Here is a 20,152-nt window from a genome sequence, read left to right on the forward strand (position 1 = left end):
GAAACCCAGAGAATCTTCTAGAAACTGCCCATTTGAAACTTGCCTCTCTAAGTTCGCCGAGGAATGAGTAAGAGATCATAAAATCTCCAAGTGGAACCAAGAACTATCAAAGAGATGACACTAATCAAAATACGAGAAGCTGACTCACCCACCTGCAAACATCTATATATGGATCCCTCATCCTAGAGATCCAGAGGTTGGAATTTTGTATCTTGTAAGGAAGTGTTGTTGGTTTCTCTGTGGAACATCATAGTGTTGGGTGATCTAGCTTTTCATGAGGTGAAGAGGGCTTTCATGCTGGGAGGATGGCGCTGGGTCAGACCAATGGGTTGTAATCCTCTCTTCTACTACTTCTATCAATAAAGCTATTTGAGTTTTCCTCCATATTCTTGTATATCTCTGAATCTTGTATACATTTGTATGGTTAATATATATCTGATCCTATATTGTTTATGATTATAGATCTCGATGCTTTGATGGTATTATGCTTCTTTGACTCTACAAGTGTTCTTTGAAGCAGGACAAGTGAGGAAGGAGTGGCAAAGATCTGTCGAAGGGGAGAGGAAACAAGCAAGGAGCCGAGACAAAGACTGAGGTTGGTATTCTCTACTTCTCTCTCATCTATTTCTCATAAAGGAAAACACAAGTGACTTTAGTTTGTTTGTTTCTAAGATAGCTACCCGTCTTAGTGGGACTAGTAGCTCTGAATGGACACTAGTTTTCCCGATAACAATGATGTGGTCATTTCCTTAGACTCTTTTGAATATCCCACATATTTCCTTGTGCTTAAACCAAAGAATCCTGTGGGAGGGCATCACTTGATCATGGGACAACCATGGCTTGCTACGGCCGATGCTTATATCGGATGTCGTTCTGGTGATATGTATATTTCGCATGGAGATTACAGGAAAAAGGTCACCTTATATCCACATGCTAGATCCATTTAGGAGATTTGAGACACTTTATGGTTAGATTATAGTAGTGATGAGGAGACTCAGCGTGTTTCCTTGATACATTAGAATGTTGGGTCCTCGTAGGAGGGGGAGATTCAAGACTTCTTGAACAATCTAGACACCATAGCTAATTCTGAGTAATTGAGTTACATTTTTAGTCTAGATTTTTAGGAAAGATATGACTCTCTACCTCCATCACCACCATCTCTAGTGACACCTTTGTGTACTCTTGAGCCTGATACTACTCTTGTTGAGATTAGTCCAGGTAAATCCTTGTATATTAGTTTGGACTTGGATCCTTCCCAACAAGAGCAACTTGTGAATTTGTTGTGAAACCATCTCGATGCCTTGGCATGGGGTTATGAAGATATGAAAGGCATCCCTCTTGAAACTTGTACACATCATATCTATATTAAGGATGGAGCCCGACTTGTTCGAAAACCCCAAAGGCGAATGAACTCAGCTCTAAGAGACGTTGTAAAAGAAGAATTGCAAAAACTCTTAGATGCTGATTTTATCTATCCCATTTCTGACAGCCAGTGGGTCTCTCCATTAGTATTAGTCGCAAGGAAATATGGGAGATGGCACATTTGTATTGACTATGTAGAATTGAATAAAGCCACTCTCAAAGATTACTTCCCCCTTCCTTTCATCGATCAAGTACTCAATACCCTTGTTGGTAAGAAGTACTTTTCTTTTCTAGACGGCTTTAGTAGATATAACTAGATACAGATAACACCTGAAGATCAAGACAAACCCACTTTTACATGTCCATGAAATGCCTTTATGTCCTTGAGTTATGATTGGGCCTTTTGAAAAATGGGCCATTGATTTTGTAGGACCAAAAAATCCATCATCATCAAATAAAAAACATATTTTGGTTTGAACGGATTTTGTTACGAAATGGATAGAAGCTAAAGTTGTTTCTTTTGCTACTAAAAGATTTGTTGTCGATTTTCTTTTTACTGAAATATTTACTAGATTTGGTGTGCCTAGAAAAATTGTTTTTGACAATGGACCGCAGTTTATTTCTAATTTGGTACAGGGTGTGATGGAGCAGTATAAAATACGGCACAAGGACTCTACATCGTATCACTCGCAAGCAAATGGTCAAGTGGAGTCCACTAATAAGGTGATTGAGTCCATCCTCACAAAGTCGGTAAATATGCACAAAAAGGATTGGGCTAACAAATTACCAGAATCATTGTGGGCCTATCGAACCACTTGGAGGAACAACACAAGGCACACACCATATGAGCTTGTGTATGGAAAACGAGTCTTCTTGTCGATAGAATTCCAGATCAAGACTTTCAGAACTGCAACCCAATTTGAGCTAGATCTCTTTGAAGCACAACAATAGCGTCTTCTACAGTTAAATCAGTTAGATGAATTCCGAAGGGATGCTGTTCAGCAGAACATCTTGGTTCAACAACAACGCAAGAAGTGGCATGACAAGTCTATTCAGAAGATGCAGTTCCAACCAGGTGATTGGGTACTCCTTTATGATTCTATTCTCAAATACTTTAAAGAAAATTTCCATACACACTGGATGGGACCCTATGAGGTGGTCAAAGTGTTTGAAAATGGAGTGGTAGGAATCAAAACTATTGATGGATGGAATTCTGCATTCTTGCTAAATGAGCATAGATTGAAGGTATATTTTCAGCCCGTTACTAAAGGAGATTTTATGCAGCAAGTCCAACAACCATTTGAAAAGGAGTTGGCAGGTGTAAACACCAACCTGTTGAAGATTTGGTTCCTTCTTTTCCTTATTGAAAAAATAATAAATGAAAAATAAAAAGAGAAAAATGACAAAAATAAAAAGTATAAAAAGATCAACCTGAAAACTAGCATGCTAGAAGGAAGATCAAAATTTTAAATAAAAAGGGAATTTTACTTGATTTTTAGATACGTTGGCTGACACCAAGAAGAAGTAGGTTCATGAAACCGAGCACTTACACAAGTTTTGGGTAACTAGCATGGAAATTTTTATGCAAGTAAACGCTTACCTCCCACTACAGTTATGTTTCTTCCTGCAACAGTGCACGCAAATTTCAAGGTAAGAACTTTGCCTTTCTTCTATTTCCCATTTCGAAAATTCCCACTAGTTTCTTTTTTAAAATCCCTAAGGAATTACCCTCCTCTTTCTTCTAAGAAAATACCCTTACCCGATTTCGTAAAATCCCTCTTTTCCCTTGAATTTTTTTCCCACATCGTGTTTCATTTATCTCTCTTGGTGATATTGTTTCAGGAATCCCTGTTGTAATGTTCCTTCCCATTCTAATTTTTTTTTACCCCCTTTCCCACTTCTTTATTCCATCATAAATTGATTGCAGAATTTGATGCAGCCAATCGAGAAGGCATAATCGTGAAACACCAAAGGATGGTGAATAAATTTTTCTTATATAATGAGGCAAAATGTTTTTAATTCCAGCTACAGAATTATGTTCTATCAGATTTTCTGCTTTGGTAAAAGTCCCTGGTGCAAGATGCACAATACAAGCAGGTTTAGTGCAGGAACACAATTGACTATGGAAGCAAGTAAAATTCACACAGTCCAGGTTTATCGAGGATATTTATGGATCTTTACTTTCCTGCACATGAGTATCATAGCATTGCATGTTTCAATTGATACTCTGTTTCATCATTTACTGACTTAGGAAAAATATTTAAAGTGCAAGGTGTATAGGGTTTTGAAATCTAAATTTTTTAATAATTGCTGAAGTATGTCTTGATTAAATTACTAAGGGGACTATGGGATAGTACTATTGTCTAATAGCCTATATTTACCTTGCTTGAAATAATTTCGCATTACTTGTCCATTATTACCTTACCCCATAACCCGATCATTGTAACCATTGTGCCACCACCGCATAAACCTCCACTCCACCCAATCATTATGACTCACCTGCAACGGGTTGATACGAATTTGCGCCTAGTATGAAGAACTGTTTTCATTATGACCACGTGAGTGGGACTGAAAATACGGAGGGTGACGAACCTCCGGCATAAAGCTCTCGCCAAAACATTGATGTCACACACTAGAATTCTTCAGAGGATGTGATCGGAAGGGGTGAAGTGCAGTTCGAAATGGCACCCGTAATGAGTGAGTCATTGTCTTTGCAGGAGATTGAGCAAACTGCAGAGTACCAAAATAGTCTTGCACTATTTCAAGAATCTAGGTTCCTTCCATTCGTACAGAATTTTTATGGGTTCGACATGGTTATGGTAGTGGAGTTCACAAGGACATTCAAAGAAGTTTGAGTCAGGGTCGAATCATTGAAGTTCAAAGTTACAGAAGAGTCTATTTCACAAGCTACAGGCTTGCCACTTATAGGAGAGCATTGGTTTAAAAAGGAGCAACTCGGGAAGAAACGATGGCATCGGTTCATGGTTGACAAAAAGCTTAAGGTTGACTAGAGGAAGGGACTTCCGCAGAGTACCATGATCAGGAAGTGGCAAGACCTCCTGTTCATATTGTAGAAATTGGTGACTGGAGAGGGATGCTATACATTGGTGTTCATGTATCACCTTCGCTTGTTGCTACACTTTGATTCGAGAAAATTGATTATTTCCCTTACTATCTGCTCAGTAGTCTTGATAAAATGGCGAAGGGCATGTAGAGTAGAAATGGAATCCAAGTTGCAAACAAGATCTACCATCATGGGCTTATCACGATTCTGGTTAAGAAGAAGCTAGAAGAAAAAGGAGCAACTTGGGAAAAATTCTTGAAGGATTTTTTAGGAAGGAGTGTAGAGAAGTCTGCTAGCATGAGTACAAGTAAGAAAAGAAAATCAAAGACATCATCTCCTACTGAGCAGAAAGAGGAAAGCACACCAGTGCAAGTAGAGAAGAAGACTATTGAAAATATTTCACCCTCGGCTAAGAAGAGAAAGACCAGAATCTCGATGAGGAGGAAGACTGTCTCTCAAGGGACAAACCAGTCGAGATCTTCGATTATAATCAATGAATCACCCCAAGTTTCCCCTAAAGTTCATAATCTCTCAATTCTTGCAGATACAGTAGCACACACTGTGGAAGATGAAGAGAACACAGAAGATGATGTATTGTTGTCAACTTTTGTCAGCAAATTAAGGAAGATGAAGATGACACTGAGTACCGGTGAAGTCCAAACAAAGGGTCTAGAGGATGAAGAAGAGCAACATATAGAGACCCTTGATAATTTCATTAAATTGGACATTGAAACCCTCAGCGCTTTCGAGGAATGGGGTATTGAAAACTCGACTATTTTAAAGGAACAGGGTATTGAAGCCCCTATTGTTTTAGAAAAATAGGGTACCGAGACCCCTGATGGTCTGGATGGATAGGCTACTGAGTTCCCTGAGGAACTGGGAGAACAGGGTGTTAAAAACCCTGAGGCGTTGATTACACAAGGCACTGAAACCCTTGGCACAAAGATTGTGGAGGGCATCAAAACCCTCGGTGATAAGGAAACCCCGAGTGTAGAAACCCTTGGCGACATCATAATGCACACATTTCATTGCCTTGACCTTGGCGATGATGGGACCTGTTTCGAGTCCATTGTAGAGAAAACATTTACAACAAAAAATCTTAGCACGACACCCTCTACTCTCTACCTCAACAGCCGAATAGTAGATTTGGAGCAGCAAGTTCATGACCTAGAGGCTTTGAACTAGGTCATGAAGGAACAGAGTTGGCATAAGTAGAGTAAGGTGGAGCTACTTGCAGAGGTAAAAATGCAGAAGCAGCAAGTAAAATTGTGGAAGTATTCGCCTTCCAAATGCTACAAACACCTCAAGAAGGTGACGACTCAGTTGAGAAGAGCTCGAGGGAAAAATTCGAAGATAGTGAAAGCGGGAATAAGCATTGAAGTTTAGGATTAAGAGCTGGCCACTCATTTTTAAGGATTTTTTTGCAAAAGGTATGATGTAGTGTGAGGACACACAACAACTTCAGGATGGGAGGATGTTGGTGTCCCAAATTGACCTATTTTTACCCCATTTCTATGAACACTAACCTTTGTTTTATCTCAACCTAAACCTCTCTTTCCTGCATTAGTCCAAGATAATGACCTATTCCTGCATATGCTTCATATTTTACATTAATATTTATTAAAGTACTTTATTAATCATTTTTACATGGATTTCATGCCTATTAAGTACCTCTTGTAACTTATGATAATTTCCTCGAAGTAATTGAGGAACTTAGTGTTAAGTATGAGTTAGTATGATAAGTGTAGGCAAATTCCTACACCGCTACGATGATTGGTCTACGATTTCCAATAGCTGAATCTTTCGACACAATCATTTTGATCCAGGACTCTAAGTTTGGTTGATGATTAACTAAGGATGGATCTTGGTGGCGCACAATTAGGGATGTTTTCCAAGGATGGTCTACGACCAATGAAATACACGTTCCATTATAAATGTTAGATGATTTTGTAATGTTCGGTTGTTAGTCTGTTCGGCCGAAAGGCCTGAATACGAAAATGACTATAATTAGTGGAATACGGCTAAGGCTGAAAGGATGTATAAAATATAGATTGTATGTAGAAGTAGTTAATTTGGTATTGCCCTGAGCTCTGGGGCTGGACTCGCACTACTATGTACATTTACTGATCAAGTAATATAAGGAATCCACCATGTTATTCATGCACCATGTTTAATTTATCTTTGATGCATACTTGAGTGCTAAATCTATTCGTTTCTTAAGAGGGAAATGAGCTGGTTGTCTAGGACCTAGCCAGCCCAGCTCATTTACCCTTGTGCTTTCATTATTCAGAAAGACTGTGTGGATATTTCCCTTTGTAGTTGCGTGGTGTCAACAATTTTATATTTATTTCTGAAGTTTTAATTTAAATCTATCTGAGAACAATTGCATGAATTTATCATAGACACGTTATACTTGCATTTTATGCTTTACGACCAAGGAACATAAACACTTTAAGTGGATTAGATGATACATGTAGATTACTTAGACCACTACTTTGATTACTTCAAGTTTCTTCATTTCATGAAGTTTACTTCCTTTACAAGATTTAATTAATTAAATCATTTCTTTTCCATAGATAATTTATTTCAAAATTCATTTGCAATTGCAATTCTTTTTCAGCACGTCTTTCAATATTTTCGAAAGTAAATTAGAAACTTGGTGAAGGAAACTCTGCCTCGGTGCAAGAGCTAGTCTCTTGTTACAAAAATAGAGGTCTCTAAGCCATCAGGCTTAGAGCACTTCCACAAAGACATAAATCTTCAGTAAGGGAGGTAAAATATACTTTTACACAGAGACATTGTACCTGCACTAGTGCAAGCACATTGTGATAGTACAAGAGCATGTTGTTTGTGTAGAAGGAAGATCAAGAGGAAAACATATCTCTGCAAGGGCCCACTTTTCAGACTGTTAGCCATCTATCTGAAGATAAACATAGCATTTCCTTCTAGAATTTAAGATTGCTTCAGCTGTGTGAAAGCTCCTTTACTTAATTTACTTGCAAATTGTTCTTTTATATTCCAGCACTAGAGTTTCTTTGGTGTCAATTGCCTTTAAAGATTGTTTTCTATTAGATTCTACAAACATTTCCTTTAAGAAGTAGGATTAAGAATAGGAAAATTCCATACCACTTTTGGCATCGCCTGTGCTTCGTCTCTAAGTTTATGAAATCCCCGGCTTGACAATAAGTGTTGAGGAATTTGCTTAAGTGAAATTCCTACACCCAACAATCTTCTAGCCATAAATCATGATGACATCGACAAGAAGCTATAGACAGTTCATTATTATTGCTCCAAGATGCGTATGATAGTTACCATCGACATGACTAAATGCATGATAATTAAATCCAAAAATCTCAACCACGGTAATTTTGTCTATGATAAAAATGACTTGGAGCAGGTTTCTTCGTACAAAAATGTATGTATTGACATCCATCATCAACTCAACTAAAATTATAACATTAAGAAAAGGATTATTGGATGCTAGAGAGCTTATTATGAGCATGAAAATAATTGTAAGCTAGTGCATATTTGGATTTGGAGTAAAAAAAGGTTTTTTTAGACTCTCATCATTCTTGTTTTTCTATATGGATGTGAGGTTTGGGGTTGCAGTATATCTAGAGGGACATGGTGAAATATCAAGACGATTCAAAAGAAATTTATAACCTATAACCTCAAGATTAAAGGAAATATTCCATATCTTATCCTATTGATTGAAGCTGGATTTTCCCCCATTCAAAGCATGGTTATGCTTAAGTATTTGATGTATAAGAATAAGCTTTATAAGATGAAAGCCAAGAGGCTTCCAAAAATTTCTTATAACTCTAACTAAAACCCCTGCCTATGCCTCAAATGTGGGTGGAATAAGGATGCTCAGTCTTGGCTCGACCATTGGGGGATAAAGGAGGAGATCATCTTGGGGAATAAGGACAGTATCGAAAATAATTTTACATGAAAATTTAAAGATAAATTGTGGGATGATAAGGAGTTGGAGGGAAAAAAGAACCTAAGGTATTATAAGGAGGTGATCATCCCCACCCTTGCTAAATCGAATCATCTCTCTATCATGATCGATACTAAGAAAAAAATGAACATTTCAAGGATGAGAACCAATTCTCATGAACATCGAAGTGAAACTGAGTGATGGCCTATTCCCAAAACTCCATGGGATGAGAGAATTTGTCACCTTTGTGATACTAAGAGGGTGAAAGATGAAAACAACTTTCCCATTGATTTCCCAACTCTTACTCACATCCATTCTCATTTCCATAACATTTTCCACACTTCCAATCTTCTTGACTTGTTAAGTGAGCCTAACTATAGTGATATTGGAGTGCTTCTTTCCCTTAGTTTTTGTCATAATTATTTTTTTTAAAGAGTTGCAATTAATTTCTTACTTTCTTAAGGTTTGATAGACTGTATTGGTCTTAGTGGACATTAATCATCATCAATATTATTAATTTAATTTTCATATGGTAATTTTATAATATTAAATACATATGGAATAAATTTAATTATTTATTTTTGATTTGTTTTAACATTATAATTAATCATAAAGTGATGGAAGGCATATCAACTCCTTCACTCTAGAAATCTAGATCCTTGTTGCCAAAGGTTGGAGGATTGAATGCAACCATATTGACGTCAACAAATACTTTATCCAAACTCGTGGAGGTTGTGGCAAATGCAATATCTGAACCGTTTGGATGCCATAAGTGCACGGATTGACTGCTTTGGGAAGAAATCTTGAATTGTCACTTGTAGAAAGTTATCGGATGGAGAGAATTCATTTTTTAGGATGTTGTTAGCATATATCCTCACTTATTATCTCCTCATGGATTCCTTGTAGATACAAGGTTTTGTCACGACACTAAACTAGATGACCCCTTGATGTTGATGTGGTAGCCACTGTTGTGGCTAATTATAGACCCGTTGTTATTAATTTCGAGCTAACCTATGGTTTCATGGCTGCCAACACCATCCTCACAAATCCTTGATCTCTTGTCGATACCTTAAAAAAATCCTATATCATTGATCCTATTTGAGAGTTTAGTACTTATGGATAAGGAAATGTTGTTGGAGGGTTTTTTTCAGTCTCTTTTTTGAATTTGTAAATTTAGAGGACATAGGTTTTCTTTCAGAGGAGGACCTCAAGAAACCCACCTAGCCTCAAGATCTAGATAATCAAAGAAAATATTATCTGCTATAATGTCTTTCCTAAAACCCACATGAGACTTTTACCCTACATCATGTGAATTTTTCATTCTTTGTGAAACCATTCATAGTCTGTTCCTTCTATATGTTGGTTAAATATTTAGATTTTGTTTTTTCACTCGCTGCTAGAATTCTGGATCGATTGTTAATGTCCTCTAGCATTTTCTGGCTTTTATATTGTGGAAGGTAACTTCAGTGCTTGAAATCCCTAAAGAGTATGGAATCACCAAGTGTGCCTCTACTTATTTAATATTTAGATTCAAATGTGGAGCCAAAGGATGGGGGTGTCTTCCTCCTTCCATCCCAAGTCTTTTAAGGAGGCCCTAAAGTGGAGACATTCACCTTCAAACACCAAATATCTCTTAGGGCTATCTTTTGTTGTGGATCAAGTAAGAAACACTCCATCTCTTGAAGTGAAAAACATTATATCCAACTTCATGGATGCATATTATGAACGACAGAAAATTATTTGTTGTTTTAATGGATTTTGGCCCTCAAAATCCACTCTTTGGGATTAGGTACACTATAACTAGTTTCAAAATACAAAGTTGCATTCTTTCTCAAATGGATTCTTTGTGATGTTATTTAGAAATTTAGAGGACCGACATAAGGTTTTTGACTAGGGAGCTTGCTTTTGGGGTCATTCTAGTCTCTCATTTTAACCATGGCTTCCTGATTTTAATCCTCTTTCCATGATGGCTCTAGAAACTCCAGTCTGGATAAGGCTTCCTAACTTTCCCATCCATTTGGTACGACATAACATGTTAGCTAACGTGTGAAATTTAATAAGCAGCTTCATAAAAGTAGACACTAAAAGGTTTTCGAAAGGAATTCTCACTATTCGCATATGTGATGAAATGGACCTTAGTAAAGTGTTGTTGGATAAAACCCTTCATAAGTGGAGGAGTAAAGTTTATTCACAACCATTGGATTATGAAAACATTGTTTTCCATTGCATAATTTTTCAACATCTTGGTCATCTTCAAAATTCATGTCCCTTTCTGCAAGGGGTCTTTTCCCCCTAGGATTCGAAGAAGAAAATTCATGGATGAAAAGATCCAAATGGAACAAAAGGGTCTAAGAAAAATTCAGGTTAAAAACATGAAAGCTCACAACAATAGAAGAGATGTATATCCCAATCAACTACTTCATATTCAACTCAGCCTTATGTTGAACCATCCCATCCCTCAGTAGAGGAGGCCCATCATTAAATGAACATGAAAGAGACTTAGCCATAATTTTGGCTTCGACAATGAGAGGGAAAAAACATACCCACAAATTAGTTCACTCTGATAGTGACAAGGAACTGGAAAATATGGTAGAACATTTGGCAATGGAACTATCTCAAAGAAATGATGTTATTTTCCCATCTACTATTTTTCTTGATAATTCTTCGAATATATTAACATCCACAAGAGAAAAGGAAAAGAGGAAAAAACAATGATCAATCTTGGGATCTAATCCTAGGAATGTAGTCATTGCAATATAATTTATTGGGCTTACCAGTGATGGATGAAAAGTTCTAATTAGTAGAAAAATTATATATATATATATATATATATATATATATATATATATATATATATAGATATAGATATAATTAAGTTTAATTTTAAATATTCATTTTCAGTAAAATATTTGTTGAGTTAAATGATATTTTATTTTATACATATAAATAAGTTTATGAGAATTTATTTATATTTTGATCATGTTTTTTTAGTCGCACTCTCTAACCTAGTAGGGAAGAGATGTTGTAACATCATATCTTATCCTAAGAGATGTTGTAATGTTCTATCTTGTCCCCTTAAACATTTTGGATTAGTTAAATTACATAAAAGTCAAGATTAAATTAAATTTAAAAACTAAAATAAAAATAAAAAATAATAATTATAATTATAATTATAATTAATAACTAAATTATCCCAGATGTATCTAACTCTAAATCTACTAAGTTTTGAGCAGGATCAAATCCTTCTTTAGAGTGGAAAGAGATTTAATTTCTTGGCTATTGATAGATAAGACGAATCTAGATTGATTTATTTAATAATCATATAAAAATATTGTAAAATTTTAAATATTAATAATATTTAAAAAAATAATAATTTCCGATTTTTATATTACAATTTTATAATTTTCAAATAAATATTATATATATGTGTGTGTGTGTAAACTTAGATTTTTTATTTCTTATGGTATAAAAACATAAAAACATAATACTTTATTTTCAGGTTCATATATTTTGAAAACAAATAAATAAATATATATATAAATTTTTTTAATTAAGTATTATATAAACACGCGAAAATTAATATTTTATTTTCGTGTTTTGAAATTTAGAAAACAAAGATGCAATAGAGATAATAAACTTCTAACATATTTTAAATAGATACGTTATTTGGAATATATTTTAAATAATAATACAATAAATTATTCGTTGTTATGTCATCATCGTTAGGCAAGGATATATAGTGACCAAACTGGAGCATTAGTTTCTCTGTACTAAAAAAAAATCAATTTTTTTTTTATGATTTTCAAATGTTAAACCTTAGTTCTAAATGAATCGTAACAAATAAATGGGTTTTCGTATTCCTTGTCGCCACCACAAAGGCTACAAATCCCAAGGGAATACGTTAGTGGAATTTTGTCATTTGTGTCAGTGGAAAAGTGAGTTTCTGTGGGTTTCGATGAAGAGTGTGGATGTATGAAGAATCAATTCATCAATTGTCATCGCTAGAGATATAAGTGTTGGGTTACTATAGGGGTCATACCAACCAATAATATAATATTGTAGCGGCTACAACCACCCTCCAAAATCCTTCCTTAGCTTCGTTTTGGAGCCTCCCTTCCAACTTTTCAGAAGTTTTCCTTGCTTCGTCAAGTTCACAAGCTTCAGTGTTTTGCTTGCACAAAGGAAGCCTGTCGATCAAAAATCAATGCATTCCCCTCACAGGCTAATCAACCGGACTTGGTTAAACTGCAGCCTAAGCAGCTCCCCCAAGAAATTGCACAATTCTATAGGGCAACCATCCTTTCGTCTAGAAATTGCCCAATCTTGACTGGCAGCCTTCTCGGCTCCAGAATTGCGCAATTCTGGCAGTCAACACTCACAGTGAAAATTGCGCAATTTTCACCAGCAGGGGTGCTCGGCCCAGGATTTACACAAATCTAGGCAACAATCAGTTGCTTTTCCAAAAAATTGCGCAAATCTCCTCGGCAGTCAGCCCAACTCCCAGTCAAAAATGCGCATTTCCTTCAAGCAGTCAAACAGCCTCCTGCATGTGCAGCAGAGTTGGTCGGTTCCCTCCAGGACCAAGAAAAACAAACTTGCATGCATGGGATCCTTCTCCCAAGGTATCATGCAAAGGCATCTGTTGTTTCAGGGATCTATGTTTAACAGTTTGAGGTTACATGCAAGGATCATTTCAAAAACCTCCCACTAAGTGTCGCTTTCCCTAGATTTGTGGCATGCACGTCACAACCTCGATATTATCAAAACTCATCAATTGGACGATACAAAGCTCATTCCTCACATCAACCTTGCAGCTCTGACATCCCACATCACATCTAGGAGAAGTCGGCACATTCAACTCAACTATTTTTGGGTAAGTCCACTTTCCATGCCTTATGATGCATTTCTGTCGCTTTTTGTGTTTTTGCTGATGTGAGTATTGTTTGCTTGATTTCTTTGAATGCTTGTTGTTTTTTGCATGTATGCTATCTTGTCCTAGCACTGTTTCAATTTTCATTGCTATCTCAGTGCTATTGATATGCAACTATTTTTCACGAACGGTCGCTGATTCGGTGACTCACCTCACCCACATGCATGTTGTTTTGTTTTCTGAATCTATCATTCATTGTTTGCATGCATTATCATTCAATTATGCTTACACTTAGTATCACCATGCATTAGCAATCACATTCGCATTCATTTTCCTGTCAGCGAGTCTGGGCAACCTTGGCTTGGATTCTGCCTTCACTGAGATAGCATTACGCAATCCGGGGAAGGAAGGCTTTGTTTTCCTCTACAGAAATGTGCATTTTTGCCCAGGCACTATTTTCCAAGACTGTTTTGTGCATTTCTAAGGGACAGTGACTGTTGGGCTAGAAAATTGAGAAATTCAATAACTAGGCCTGCTGCCATTCCCAGCTGAGATTGCACATTACACAATTCCAGCAGTTAGCAGTTAGGCTGGACTGTGCATTACGTAGTTCTAGCAAGTAGTTAGTCTCCAACAGCCTAGACTATACCTTACATACTCTTGATAGTCAGTGTCCCAACCTCCTTGTCGAAATTGTGCAACCTTGTTGATCAGTCACACAGGTATGTTGCAAGTCAGTTCTCAAGTTCATTTTGGTTTTTGACTAACATATTTCCTTCCATGAGTGTTGCCACGTCTCGAGGTATTGTAGGTGTTCATATTCCTCTCAGCAAGTACAGGCACAATGGTTTCCAAGAGAGCAGAGTTGAAAACATCGTTCAGAGCACACCTGGAGATTCAGTCGATCAAATGTCTATGAGCTTACCTTCTCACGAAGATATCAAGTTGTTCGTAGACAAGGAAATCAAGATATAACAGAAACAATATCACATCAAGAAGTATCATGAACAAAAACTGAAGGAAACATAACAAATGCAATGAACACAACGAATGCATCGAATGCAATGAACAAAACGAATGCAAGGGTAAGGTTGTTCACAACATAGAGGTAGAACAAAGTTGCAAGCTCAAGTAGGTCCACTTATGACAAAAGAAACTTTGGAGACTCAGGCTACGAGGTGACAACGTGACATGAAGATCGCGTGAAGACAGAGAATGGACCAAAGAAGGAGTTGCATGTGCTGAAGCAGCAACTCAAGGATGGACATGAAGCTGAACAAATAGACGAACGAGTTACAGGAGGAACAGGAATAACAGTGGGCGCAACATGCACTCACGGATGAAACTATGCCCATACAAGTTAAAGATCCATCCTAGGAGCTAGCACAGAGTAGAAATGGTGAGTAGTGTTGTTGATCGCATGCAAGGGATTTAACAACATGCATGTCATTGTGCACATGCATGTGATCCAACCCATTCAACACACTCACCAAGGCTAAGACAAGAACCAAGTCCAACTGGAGTTGAACATATAATTCGGAAAGTTGATGTGCATGACCACCAACAAAAACTTGAAGATCCGCATGGAAACTATGCATAAGTGTGTTGCTGGTTCAACCACACCCAATAAGATGCGCATGTTAGCAGACAAGTTGGATGAAGGAACTGAACCAATGCACCGGTTGTAGCGAGGGAAAGAGTTTTCTTCAACAAGATGTCACTATGGGGTGCATGCACACCATCACAGATGACCAATCTTGGAATTAGCTCACCACCTTCACCATCACAAAAATTTCAAAGAGTTGGTCTCACCTCAACAGACCAAGTGTCATTGATGTCTTGCATGACTTTCTCAAGCCATTTCGTCTCACATGAGCACGTGTATTGTAATGTAACGTCAAATCAAGTGGAAGTTCAAGTGTCAATAGTTGGATGTAACAGTCATAGACTAGATGAAGATTCATGAGGGTAGATAAACTATCACAAAGGGGAATGTCAAGGGTCACCCTACCCTTTGCTATAAATAGAACCTCATAACTCATTGTAAAGGCTTTTGGTTAGCCAAGCTTCGGATAAGACTATCTTGGAGAGAGCTTGGACAGTATTGTAACACTCCTTGGCTTCTCCACTTCATGAATCTAGTACATCACTTTGGAGGAGTAGTCGGATGTGGTTGTAATGTTCCACTATTGGGGCTAGCAAGTTTATGTGGATGTATTGTATGATTGGAACTTACAATTCTTTATATAATAAGAGCCAACATGTTTTCATGCATATGTTCTTATTGTAGTTAGATTGTTCCTGTTGCTATAGCAATGTATGTTGTTCAACTTACGTAGTTGTGTATGAACTGTTTTATATGCAATTATATAAATATTGTTGCAGATGTGTTATTGGTTTAACCATCTCTTTGGATTGTCAGCTGGCCTGCTTTCCAGCTTGTGATGTCTCTCCACTCTTGTGTTCCCTTCCTAGCTGAGTACTGCTACAGGTTACCAACGAGTGCACTCATCTCAACCCACCTGTGTTAGAACCTCTCATGCAACTTCTTTGACTCACTATAGTAGTCACACCCTTGCTACTGATAGAGTTATCTTACTTGTGCCTGTGCGACATCATAGTCAAGGCATTACTATACGACCCACTGATGGGACTCCTACACCAAACGGTCCGAGGTCTAATTGGGACTTCTTACCGGGGAGATCCCCTTACATGTTGGCAAATCTAGCATCATCAACACTTTGGCACTAGAAGGAATGCTAGATGACAAGCTCAGTCCTCACATCTATTTTGAATCTCTACACATCAATCATCACTCACTATCGAGCTGCTCTTCCAAAATGTATGTCTTATGGAAATGATTTCATCATCCCAAAAAAGCTCTCATATAACTTGTCTCATAAAACATTTGATAGTGGAGGCTATGTAGCCTTGGTAAGGCACATGGTCGGCATTGTAGGCTCATGTGAAGGACATGGATTCTTTGAAGAATACATGAGTTGCGCGTTGTTCATCTACATGCTTCAAGGGCACCCAATGCACTGGTGTGGCACACTGCTTGAAAAATATATTCATTCTCTTGCTCATCTGGTCATAGAGATAGAGCATGCTTTCAATCATTTTAACTATAAAGAACTCAACAAATAAATTCTGGAATTATGAAAAGCAACCGATGAATTCGTTGAATAGTTTCACACAGTTTTGTAATCTTGCATACCGATTCTTGGAAGATGACATTTATTGGGAATTTCTTGATGGATGATTTGAGTATCTTCTTCACATATCCAAACCCTGCTCGACACACTTCGGTGATGGAGTTACGTAATCATAGGAAGGCACAATCATTTCCAAAAGTGATGGTCCACCTTCATCTCATCAAACAACTCCACCATCGTGGAGTGATGTGGGAGATCATGTAGATGCCTCTGTTAAACTGTCACACTCTCCCACCCCACCTGCTCTTGATATTTGTGTAGATTTGGCATTCATTCCTATTGGTTGTCACATGGACTCGTTCCATTAACCTCCATCCTCGCGTTTTGTTGATCCTTTGGATTGTACTACATTATGTTCTCCCATTCCAGACTCTTCACCTGTTGTGAACGAGCATCAAGATTTCGATGGAGTTGGTGTTATGTAGCTAACTTGTTCCATCATTCATAATGAGTGTGTTCAAGAATCTAAAGAAGAACCCGCAGTGAAGGATGGCTCCCTTACAGTTCTGCGTAATCCACTTCTTCCTGACATCCCTTATGATTCTGCCATTACTGATTCCCCCTATGAAAACTCATATCCAGATTCTTCTACTTCCGATCATTCACATGACATGTCAGATGTCAGTCTATCATCATAGTGCGGAGAGGACACCTCTTCCTCGGGCAATCCATCCAACCTGTCATCTATCTTTCTTGAAAACACAAAGGGTGAACATCTTTGCTTCTCATCTACCCCTCTGCCCAATTCATCAAATCATGAGCATGTTGATAAATATCTTGAATTTTATGATCTTGGTCGTCTTGATCTATTCACTTCCTCATTTGATCACGATGTTAATTCAACTGTTTTTAATCTATCTAAGAAACTGGTCTACAATGATCTATCTGTCAATGAAGTCAAAACCCCCCAGACTGTCGAGGCACTTCAGCCTGAGATCATGGTTATATGAGGCCCTCGTTGTCCTAAGGTTGGTTTCACTTTCAGTCAGGAAATTTTTGAAACACTCAAGGCTCCTCATCACTCTTTGCTTTGCATTGAATATCAACCAAGCACCGAGATTTCACTTCATCCACTCGAACTACACAATCCCATTGCTCATGCCTTGGAGGAATCTTACACAACAAGCACATATGCACAACATGAGTGGTCTATCTTTCTCACCTTTTCTTGCATGTCACTGTCAAGAGAATGCATACACTCAACATCTGCATGCAGTGTAGCACAACATCATGGCAACTTCACATAATGCATGTCATGCACTTTCGCTCATCTTTGTTCTGTGGTTTCTTGTATGTTCCGAGTGCGTTTGTCTTCACCGTTACATATTTCTTGTTTGCTGGTTCACACAGCTATCTTTTTTGGGATCCATGCCTTCACCAACATGGGTCAAATAACGCACTAACGGATGCATTAGAAGTATCACTTCACGTCAGATCGGCCATGCACCATTAGCTTAGGAGTAGGAGTAGTGTTTGTTTTCAGTCAGTTTGCTTGCATGCTTGTTTTCTTACTCACTTCATTTGTTTGTTTGTCTGCTTGCTTGTTTTCTTAATTGATTTTCTTTCACTTTTGCTTCTACTCTTGCTTTGTTTTGTTGTTTGTTAGTTCGCTTGTTTCGTTCATAGGTTAGTTTTGCATGAAACAATGTATGACTCTTGAAACGAGATGGGTGAAGTACAAGAGGACTTGTACAACTATCCCTACTTGGTTATCTATCATCTTGCCTCTAAATGAAGAACTTGTTACTTTTAGTCTGTGATAGGTCGAAGGAAAATACATACTATTTGGGGTGAACCTTGGAGAAAACACAATGCTTGCCTGCTAACTAGTATCACCTACTCTAGTCAGTTGTTTTTTGGGTTAACCCTTGTCAGCTCAGTCAAGTAGAGTAAGGTAAGGGGGAAAACTTTAACAGGCATGTCAGAGGTATACTAAACTACTTCTCTACTAGAAGAACCTCTTATGATCTCAATTAGTTGAATCCCTCTTCCACCTTTGAAATGAATAAGTGCTATGCACGGTTATGAAAAAATGAAAAAATAAAAAAGTTTTTAAAAAATGAAAATGAATAAGGCAAAAGAGGAGAAATGCTTCCCGCATGTTAGGTTCCTATACCAATAGGTGTCATTTTTCATGATTGACTGATGAAATGCCAAATATGTTCATCCTTTCCATGCTGCAAAGGTTCCTTATTTTCAAAAAATTAAAAAATTAAAAAATGAAAAGAGGGTATGTCACACGGAATCAGTCAACAGTGCGGACACAACCGACCTTCCTAGAAGTCTAAGACATTCTAATGACAAACAAAACAAACTGGAGCTATCCTTCTCTAAACATGCATTATGATATGAGAAATCAAGTGTTTCGTTCTTACCTTTGTCCAAACGCTGTTGTAGAAGTCCAAGCTTTGTTGATCTGGATGAGTTCCTCCTTTTCTCCAAAACCTGCAATCACCAACAGTCAAACAATTAAATAGCACCTGATTATAACATAAAACAAAGCATATTCAACATATAGACCAAGGAGTACATGAAATAACCCATAAACAACAAGTTATTGAGAAGAATGGACCAATTTGCATTAAAGGTAATCAAAAGGAACCATTACAACCTGAGCCTTGGTGTTGTGCAAGCTCCTTCCAGGGTCCACAAGAGTCTTCCTCTACTTTGACAAAGCTCACCCACTTCCAAATAGAACAAGTAAAGATGACAATCTCTCCTCACAAGCTTCTAAATGGGAGTCCTAATTCCTGCAGCATTTACCCTTAGAAATCTATAGCTTTCAACCTCCTCTCCCTCTGCCTCAATGCCTTTATTTATAGTGCTGTAAAGAGGTTATTCAGGTCCACCATCAATGGGATAATCCCCCTCTTTGGGTGGGATATCTCCCTTATTGATGGGATAAGTTCCTCCTTAATAGGGATACATGAACCAACTGGAGGCGCATCCATTTCATCAAACCGACCTCTAGAAAGTTCTAGAAGTAACCACAAGTAACTTTTTTAAGATGAAACTTGCGCATTTTTCCTTTTACAGAAGGACGCACCTATCCCTTAACATACAGAGCGTCCAAGGACGCAGCCTTTGTGAAAATTGTGAGCGTCCCCGCAGGTAAGGCTCGAGAGAACCTGAGACCCCATAGATAAACACATTTTTTACAAGACTTTCTCTCTTCTTTGAGTTTGAGATGGATAGCAGAGGCATAAGACTTGCCTAAAAAGGGTAGTATGACTGTTGATTTGAGCCATACTAACTGTAAGTAGTCATGGTGACATTTTTTAGTGTAACAGATTGCCCCCTAAAGTGCGAAGCCTGGAATAGATTAGGGTTTTGTAATTCTAGGAAGGGTGAAGCGCTTTATCATTTCAAGGATTGTCTTGTGGATGACTTGGTTGGAACCTGCAATTTTCAACACAAAATACATGTATAAGATTATATCATCACTGAGGTAGGCATTCCCATACTCAGATTCAAAACTTTAACTAATGGACTAACTACTCTGATACAGGAATGATCTCGCAGTACATCATTTTTATAGACTTTTGTAGACACAGTATGGATGCAACCATCTGTTTATGATTAGTCTACATAGATAATGAATACAAAACTCCTCGCAGCCTGGATGGTAGAAACTAGATCCAGGGTCTTCACTTCTACTTCCTGAATTGGTACGATTCTAGCCATGTGATTAAATGATTTGA

The sequence above is a fragment of the Pinus tabuliformis genome, chromosome 7 (assembly GCF_031772625.1).
Source record: "Pinus tabuliformis cultivar Carrire ecotype Pingquan chromosome 7, CPIR1, whole genome shotgun sequence".
Taxonomy (NCBI): Eukaryota; Viridiplantae; Streptophyta; class Pinopsida; order Pinales; family Pinaceae; genus Pinus; species Pinus tabuliformis.